Source organism: Hyla sarda, chromosome 7, assembly GCF_029499605.1.
Source record: "Hyla sarda isolate aHylSar1 chromosome 7, aHylSar1.hap1, whole genome shotgun sequence".
NCBI lineage: Eukaryota > Metazoa > Chordata > Amphibia > Anura > Hylidae > Hyla > Hyla sarda.
Window position 1 is genome coordinate 126,449,079 of NC_079195.1, and position 9,531 is coordinate 126,458,609.

The 9,531-nt window shown below is 45.2% G+C and overlaps 1 long non-coding RNA gene across 1 annotated transcript; it reads right to left on the reverse strand.

The window, feature by feature from the left end:
* Positions 1-2,093: 2,093 nt before the first annotated feature.
* Positions 2,094-2,848, reverse strand: LOC130282457 (uncharacterized). Its single transcript, XR_008846399.1, has 3 exons — positions 2,766-2,848; positions 2,501-2,665; positions 2,094-2,397 (listed from the first exon to the last, which is right to left on the reverse strand). It is a non-coding gene; the product is annotated as an uncharacterized LOC130282457 (long non-coding RNA).
* Positions 2,849-9,531: the final 6,683 nt, after the last annotated feature.

Genomic DNA, 9,531 nt, shown 5'->3' on the forward strand with positions numbered 1-9,531 from the left:
GTCCTGGGAATCGGCCGTAGCTTTCTCACTCCCACCCCCCGCCGGCCTAGTTTGAGGGGTGGAAGTCTGGGGCTCCATAGCAGGAGGCTCTCCCAAGGAAGCTGCCACCCTCCTGGGGAAAAGGCTGTAGGAAACACTGCTTCAATCCTCTCTCTCTGGAAAACTCTGGAAGTCAGACACACCCAACAGCTGCTGTGTTCCACAGGAAGTTCTCTCTGCTGACACCTCTGTCCATGTCAGGAACTGTCCGGAGTAGGAGAAGTTTACTATGGAGATTTGCTCCTACTCACAGAGAGCACTGCAGTCAGACCGAAAAGAACTATACAACTTCCTCTGTAGCATACGGCAGCTGATAAGTACTGTAAGGATTAAGATTTTTAAGAAGTAATTTACAAATCTGTTTAACTTTCTGGCACCAGTTGATTTAAAAAAAAAAAAAATTATAATAATGTTTTCCCCCGGAGTACCCCTTTTACGTAACACCTGTAAATTCTGCACTACGAATATCCCCAGCCACTGAAGAGAGAGGTCATCCAACAACTGAAGTCCCAAAAAAATCTGCCACTTAATCCCTCAAGCAACCGTTCAGCCACAGTCCAGAACCATCTGACCCGACCACAGGGACCAGTGTGGAGGAAAACAGGGTCCAGGCTGTAAAATAGAAGAACACCGGAGCAGCCAGATACACTGACTCTAAGGCTGAGCCTCATGCTTCTACCGAAGCTGCAGAGTTATAGGGGAACTGTAAAAATTAAAGTACTACAGTGTGGTACCCCCAGTGTGGTCCGTCTGTGCCCCCCTAAGGGTCAGGGTTGGAGGAGGCACAGGTTGAACAGACACACTACAATGGGAGTTGTAGTACTGTAGTTGTTAAAGAAAAAAAATATGTTTTCATCAGGTTGCCCATAGCAACCAATCAGATTGCTTCTTTCATTATTGAGAAGACCTCTGAAAAATAAGAGAAGTGATCTGATTGGTTGCTAAGAGCACCTGGACAACATTTCCTCTCCACAGGTACATTTCCCCGATTGTCTTCATATTTAGGATGAGAATCTACTGACAAAGTGAGTAGCCAACCATTTCTGGGCATAGAACTCTGTAAGAGACAGCAGTCTGGGGACGTTTGTGGTGGACATGAAGGAAGGGGGGGGGGGTCCAGGGAAATTGAGATTTGACGTCTGCAGCGTGCGCTTCTCACTGAGCGACGGGTCTCATCCCAGGTATTGCAGGGGGACCCCCCACGATCAGCTACTTATCCCATAACCCATGGATAGGGGATAAGTAAATTTTTGCCATAGTTCTCCTTTAATTGGCCAGAACACACCCAAAATCGGTCCCAGCCAAACATTGCTTCGTTTCCTGTCATTTCTCCCAGCTGTTCTTTTTCTACCTGCTTGTAAGGCATGCCTACACTCTCTAATTCCTTAAAGTGGTACTCCGCCCCTAGATATCTTATCCCCTACCTTAAGGATAGGACAAAAGATGACTGATCACTGGGACCCCCGCGATCTTCATGCAGCACCCGGCGTTCCAAATAATATATTTAGGACTCTGGGTTCTCGTGGTGAGGGTCGTGACCTCACGCCACGCCCTTTCCATTTATGTCTATAGGAGGTGGTGTGATGTCACAAGAAGGTATGGCATGATGTCACGAATCCTGCCACAGGAACCAGTGATCTAAACATACTATTTAGAATTTTGGTTGCTGCATGGAGATTGCTGGGGTCCCAGCAGCAGGATCCCCTTGATCAGACATCTTATCCCCTATCCTTTACATAGGGGATAAGATATCTAGAGGCGGAGTACCCCTTTAAGGGACAGTTCATGTACTTAAAAGTTGATCCTTTGCACCCGTATGACCCCTAGCAAGTTCCCTGCATGAGTCCCATTCATCAGAAAAAGGTTTGTGCATGGAACTTGCTGGGTGTTCTACGTTTGCCTCATAAACTGCACCACCCAGCACCAGTTGCCTCTCTCTGCACCGCATTATGCAGATCGTGCAGGAGAGCAGCTTTGGTCATCCATGTTTTGCTAACTCTATTTTCACACACAGAAATAAATAAATGAGTCGAACAAGTCAAAGAACAGTTTAAAAAAAGGGGAACTTTATTTATAATTTATTAAAATGTTTGTGTAAGGGATTTTTTGTAACCTCCCATCACTCACAAAGAGCGTACAGTAACTAATACTCAGGACAGGAAAAACCTCCAGAGGGGAGGAAACCTGTAGGGAATCCATGGCTACTGTATTGCCCTTCCTCTGGGCATACTAAAGGAGGTTACCTCTACAATTTGGGAAAATGTTTCTGTGTATGTGCATGATTCCTAGGCATGTGCCTTCATCCAACATCTTGCTGTAGGTCCCGAAATGCTACTCCATGTCCTGGAAATAGTGCATCTAAGATAGGGGACAAAAAAAGATAGATTATTTACATGTTTATCGTAGAAATGCACATGGAACTGCAATGAAGACCTTTTGGACAAAACAATGTAACACTTACCAGTCACAGTCATGTGCATGACTTTGCATTCCCGTGTCCCTACACAGTGTCCAGCACCGGCCCCTCACTGATGAACATGAGCAGTGTTATTTCTGGGGCTATGCCTTCATCCAACGTCTTGCTGTAGGTCCGGAAATGCTACTCCATGTCCTGGAAATAGTGCATCTAAGATAAGAAAAAAAAGATAAATTATTTACATGTTTATCATAGAAATACACATGGAACTGCAATAAAGATCTTTTGGACACAACAATGTAGCACTTACCAGTCACAGTCATGTGTATGACTTTGCATTCCCTCGTCCCTACACAGTGTCCAGCACCGGCCCCTCACTGATGAAGAATGAACAGGAGCAGTGTTATTTCTGCTCAGTGCTGCTCTTTGGTGGACAATGGTTATGACATCACATGTATGACACGCTGTTACCTCCTGGGAGTTCTATTTCAGTAGTGCTGCTCTCTGATTGGCTGAAAATCAAAAAAGCTTTCTAATATATTCTGTATGACTGTTATCTAAGGTTTTTGACAATTTTTATTAAAATGGCGCCACTCCCTGTGGGTGCATTATATTTGTTTCTCCTAACCAGACATTCTGTATATGTAATATCATTTGGTTGCCCCAACAGCCTGGGCCCCTAGGTTTCTTACATAGATCAATGCTACTCCGGTAGGCTCAATGAGCAGCGCTGGCCGCCGGGACGTCTGACGAGTGACGTCCCTGACGTTGCGGTCTGGAGCGAAGGATGTCACTAGTCAGACGTCCCAGCAGCCATTGATTTAAAGTGGTCGTGGCTCCTGCTTCCAGTTCAAGATCAGACACCATGGCCCTAGATTGACATACTGCAACACCGATCCCCTGTGGCTGCCCACCTGTTGCAAAACTACAACTCTCAGCCTTCGGCTGTCAGGGCATGCTGGGAGTTGTAGCTTTAAAATAGCTGGACAGACGTCTGTAGAAAGGGGGGAAAAAGCACCAGAAATAAAGCAATGTGGGCTTTGAAAAACACCATTTATATATTGTTTTTAATCACAGCCTAAGCCTAGGAACAAACACAATTCTTGTTTGATTTTGATTTTTTGCAAAAAACGAACAAACATCAAAATCTTCCCCTTCATTTCTTTTCTCAGCTATCTTTGTGTTATTTTTGCTAAAAGCACTGGGGGGGGGGTCTTAGAGATTTATCAAAACCAGGCAAGAGGGAAAGTGGACCAGTTGCCCATAGCAACCAATCAGGTAGTTTCTTTCATTTTTAAAAAGGCCTCTGAAAAGTGAAAGAAGCGATCTGATTGGTTGCTATGGGCAACTGGTCCACTTGACCTCTGCACAGGTTTTCATACATGTGTCCCAATGTGTATTATTATCATCAATCATCATCATCATCATCATCATCATCATCATCATCATCATCATCATCATCATCATCATTATTATTATATGAAGTGTTTTTTCTTTGGTGTTTTTTTCTCCCCTCTGGCTTTTCTCATTACAAGTCATGTGATTCTTTCATCATTTGACTGAAGGATTTCTATAAAAAAAAAAATTGTGAAAAAATACCCCCCCCCCCCAAAAAAAAAAAGAAAACATGCTCTCGGCATCCCACAGATTTGATAGCCTAAAAACACCATAAAAGGATGAAGAAACCCCCATTAGTGTCTGGTGTTTCATATTACCCTATTGACTCCAACCTAACATGTGCCCGCAGCGAGCATGGTGTTTTTTATGACAAACACGCCAAGTGTAATCCCAGCTGAAATGAATGTTTTCACAATAGGTGTTAACAGGCTGCAGGCTGTGCTAGATATATTTGCATAGTTGCGGCATACAGCACGTGCAGCATTTATGTGGTGGCTTTCCGCTGGCATATGTGGCTTTCTGTGCTGGTGAATGCAGCGGGCACTTACTGGTGGTTTTTTCCTAGCTGCACAGTTTTGCACCACAACCACTCCGGCTGGGACCAGGCTGACCGATCTAATGACCAAGATGCCGCAGTGAACGGCTTTCTTTCTGTGAAAGTTCTGGCGAACTACAATGCTCAGAAGAGGAGGAGCGCCATTGAGCTTTTGGAAAGAGAATTAGTTTGGAATGGTCAGGGCCATGTGCGTTTACAAAGCCCCCTGTGGTGCCAGAACAGTGGACCCCACCACATGTGACCCCATTTTGGAAACTACACCCCTCACAGAATTTAATAAGGGGTGCAGTGAGTATTTACACCCCACAGATCTTTGGAACAGTGGGCTGTGCAAATGAAAAATTAAATTTTTCATTTTTACGGACCACTGTTCCAAAAATCTGTCAGACACATGTGGGGCGAAAATTCTCAATGTACCCCTTATTACATTACGTGAGGGGTGTAGTTTCCAAAATGGGGTCATATGTGTCGGGGGTCCATTGTTCTGGCACTATGGGGGCTTTGTAAACACATGTGGCCTTCAATTCCGGACAAATTTTCTCTACAAAATCCCAATGGCGCTCCTTCTCTTCTGAGCATTGTAGTTCGCCCGCAGAGCACTTTAAATTCACATATGGGGTATGTTCTTACTCAGAAGAAATAGGGTTACAAATTTGGGGGGGCTTTTTTCCTATTTTCCCTTGTGAAAATGAAAAATTTAGGGTAACACCAGCATTTTAGTGAAAAAATATATATTTTTTTCATTTTCCCATCCAACTTTAATGAAAATTCGTCAAACACCTGTGGGGTGTTCAGGCTCATTATACCCCTTGTTCGGTGAGGGGTGTAGTTTCCAAAATGGGGTCACATGTGGGTATGTTTTTTTTTTTTTTTGCGTTTTTCAGAACCGCTGTACAATCAGCCACCCCTGTGCAAATCACCAATTTAGGCCTCAAATGTACATGGTGCGCTCTCATTCCTGAGCCTTGTTGTGAGCCCGCAGAGCATTTTACGCTCACATCTGGGGTATTTCCGTACTCAGGAGAAATTGCGTTACAAATTTTGGGGGTCTTTTTTTTCCTTTTACCGCTTGTGGAAATAAAAAGTATGGGGCAACACCAGCATGTTAGTGTAAAAAATTTTATTTTTTTACACTAACAGGCTGGTGTAGCCCCCAACTTTTCCTTTTCACAAGCGGTAAAAGGAAAAAAAGACCCCCAAAATTTGTAGTGCAATTTCTCCCGAGTACGGAGATACCCCATATGTGGCCCTAAACTGTTTCCTTGAAATACGACAGGGCTCCGAAGTGAGAGAGCGCCATGCGCATTTGAGGACTAAATTAGGGATTGCACAGGGGTGGACATAGGGGTATTCTACGCCAGTGATTCCCAAACAGGGTGCCTCCAGCTGTTGCTAAACTCCCAGCATGCCTGGACAGTCAGTGGCTGTCCAGAAATGCTGAGAGCTGTTGTTTTGCAACAGCTGGAGGCTCCATTTTGGAAACCCTGCCGTACAAGACGTTTTTAATTTTTTGTTGGGGGGGGGGACAGTGTAAGGGGGTGTATATGTAGTGTTTTACCCTTTATTATGTGTTAGTGTTTTTAGGGTACATTCACACTGGTGTGTTACAGTGAATTTCCCGCTAGGAGTTTGCGCTGTGGCGAAAAATTTGCCGCAGCCGAAACTTGAAGCAGGAAATTTACTGTAAACATGTCCGTGTAAATGTACCCTGTAGATTCACATGGGGGAGGCAAACCTCCAGCTGTTTCAAAACTACAACTCCCAGCATGTACTGACAGACCGTACATGCTGGGAGTTGTACTTTTGCAACAGCTGGAGGCACACTGGTTGGAAAACCTTCAGTTAGGTTCTGTTACCTAACTCAGTATTTTCCAACCAGTGTGCCTCCAGCTTTTGCAAAACTACAACTCCCAGCATGTACTAATCACCGAAGGGCATGCTGGGAGATGTAGTTATGCAACAGCTGGAGGTACCCAACTACAATTCCCAGCATGCCAAGACAGCTGTTTGCTTTCTGGGCATGCTGGGAATTGCAGTTTTGCAACGTCTGGAGAGCTACAGTTTTTAGACCACTGCACAGTGATCTCCAAACTGTGGACCTCCAGATGTTGCAAAACTACAACTCCCAGCATGCCCAGACAACAAACAGCTATGTGGGCATGCTAGGAGTTGTAGTTTTGCAAGATCTGGAGGGATATAGTTTAGAGACCACTGTATAGTGGTCTCAAACTGCAGCCCTCCAGCTGTTGCAAAACTACATATTCCAGCATGCCCAAACAGCTGTCTGGGCATGCTGGGAGTTGTAGTTTTGCAACATCTGGAGGGCTACAGTTAGAGACCACAGTCTCAGACTGTAGCCCTCCAGATCAACTTACCGGCTTCCGTAGGATCCTGGGAGCCATCCTCTTCAGAAGCACGTGACGCCGCCCGCCGATCAACGTCGCTGCAGCCTCCGGACGGGTAAGTGGACGTCGGCGCCCGGTCCCCGGTCCCCTCCGGACGGGTAAGTGGAGGTCGTCGCCTCTGACGATCAATAGCAGACCAATAGCAGGGATAGGAGGGGTGGCAACCCTGCCACCTCACTCCTATACCTACAGAGGGATCGTGGGTGTCTTAGACAACCGCCATCCCCCTTCTATTCCGGGTCACTGGGTCAAAATAGACCCGTATGACCCGGAATCGGCGCAAATCGCAAGTGGGAATTCACTTGCGATTTGCGCCGACCGCCGATGGGGGGGTCTGATGACCCCCCTGGGCATTTGCGCGGGGTGCCTGCTGATTGATATCAGCAGTCACCCCGGCCCGGTCCCCACCCGGCGCGCGGCGGGGACTGAAATTCCCACGGGCGTATGGATACACCCTGGGTCCTTAAGTACCAGGACGTCAAAGCGTATCCATACGCCCTAGGTCCTTAAGTGGTTAAACACTAACCTTGAGGTTGGGGAAATTTGCCAGATTTGTAAATTATTTCTATTTAAAAATCTTAATCCTTCCAATACTTATCAGCTGCTGTATTCTACAGAGGAAGTTATTTTCTTTTTGGATTTTTTTCCAGTCTGACCACAGTGCTCTCTGCTGACACCTCTGTCCATGTCAGGAACTGTCCGGAGTAGGAGAAGTTTACTATGGAGATTTGCTCCTACTCCCAGAGAGCACTGTAGTCAGACCGAAAAGAACTATACAACTTCCTCTGTAGCATACGGCAGCTGATAAGTACTGTAAGGATTAAGATTTTTAAGAAGTAATTTACAAATCTGTTTAACTTTCTGGCACCAGTTGATTTAAAAAAATATATATATATAAGTTTTCCCCCGGAGTACCCCTTTTACGTAACACCTGTAAATTCTGCACTACGAATATCACCAGCCACTGAAGAGAGAGGTCATCCAACAACTGAAGTCCCAAAAAAATCAGCCACTAAATCCCTCAAGCAACCGTTCAGCCCCAGTCCAGAACCATCTGACCCGACCACAGGGACCAGTGTGGAGGAGAACAGGGTCCAGGCTGTAAAATAGAAGAACACCGGAGCAGCCAGATACACTGACTCTAAGGCTGAGCCTCATACTTCTACCGAAGCTGCAGAGTTATAGGGGAACTGTAAAAATGAAAGTACTACAGTCATAGGCGTGCGCAGCCTATTGCATTAGGGTGTGCACCCTAAAGCACAAACTCACTCCGCGCACGCGTGTGTGTGTGTTTATGTGTATATTTATGTGTACATACATACATACACACACAGACATACATATACACACACTCCTGCTTGCATAGTGTAGGAGGATTGGATCCAGGGCCAGTTTTAGGCTTAGCATGGCCCTGGGCAAAATCAGAAGTGGGGTCCCAAAAGTTGTAATAGTGCTCTAATCAGATTAGCACATTTTTGGTCACTTCAAATACCATAACAAATATCTAAAAAGCAAAAAAAAAATGGTACCGATAAAAACTACAAATCACAGCGCTAAAAATGACCCTCATACATCCCCATATACAGAAAAATAAAAGTGCTATAGGGATCAGAATAGTACAAATTTAGCAGTTCCCCCACATTAGGTTGGCAGTATTAATCTCCCACATTAGGATGGAAATATATTTCCCCCACATTAGGTTGGCAGTATAGTTCCCCCACATTAGGTGCAGTATAGTTCCCCCACATTAGGTTAGTAGTACAGTTCCCCCACATTAGGTTAGTAGTACAGTTCCCCCACATTAGGTGCAGTACAGTTCCCCCACATTAGGTTGGCAGTATAGTTCCCCCACATTAGGTGCAGTATACTTCCCCCATATTAGGTGCAGTATAGTTCCCCCACATTAGGTGCAGTACAGTTCCCCCACATTAAGTTAGTAGTACAGTTCCCCCACATTAGTTTGGCAGTATAGTTCCCCCACATTAGGTGCAGTATAGATCCCCCACATTAGGTTAGTAGTATAGTTCCCCCACATTAGGTTGGCAGTATAGTTCCCCCACATTAGGTTAGTAGTACAGTTCTTCCACATTAGGTGCAGTATAGTCCCCCACATTAGGTTGGCAGTATAGTCCCCCCACATTAGGTTAGTAGTACAGTTCCCCCACATTAGGTGCAGTATAGTTCCCCCACATTAGGTTAGTAGTATAGTTCCCCCACATTAGGTTGGCAGTATAGTTCCCCCACATTAGGTTAGTAGTACAGTTCCTCCACATTAGGTGCAGTATAGTCCCCCACATTAGGTGCAGTATAGTTCCCCCACATTAGGTGCAGTATAGTTCCCCCACATTAGGTTAGTAGTACAGTTCCTCCACATTAGGTACAGTATAGTTCCCCACATTAGGTGGAGTATAGTTCCCTCACATTAGGTGCAATACAGTTCCCCCACATTAGGTGCAGTAGAGTTCCCCCACATTAGGTGCAGTATAGTTATAATTGTAGGGAGGAGGACAAGTCTAGAATTTACCATGAGGCTTACGGGACTAATTCTACCCCTGATCTTATATTTGTCAAGGGGTTCAATGGGCGGAGCCAAAGGGTTGTCAAAATTAGGTTTTGCCATGTATGATTGTGACTGTCTATTATATGTAGCCTACATATAATAGACAATCACACATGATGGGGATGTAGTCCTTAGCTGTGAGCCTACATATAATAGA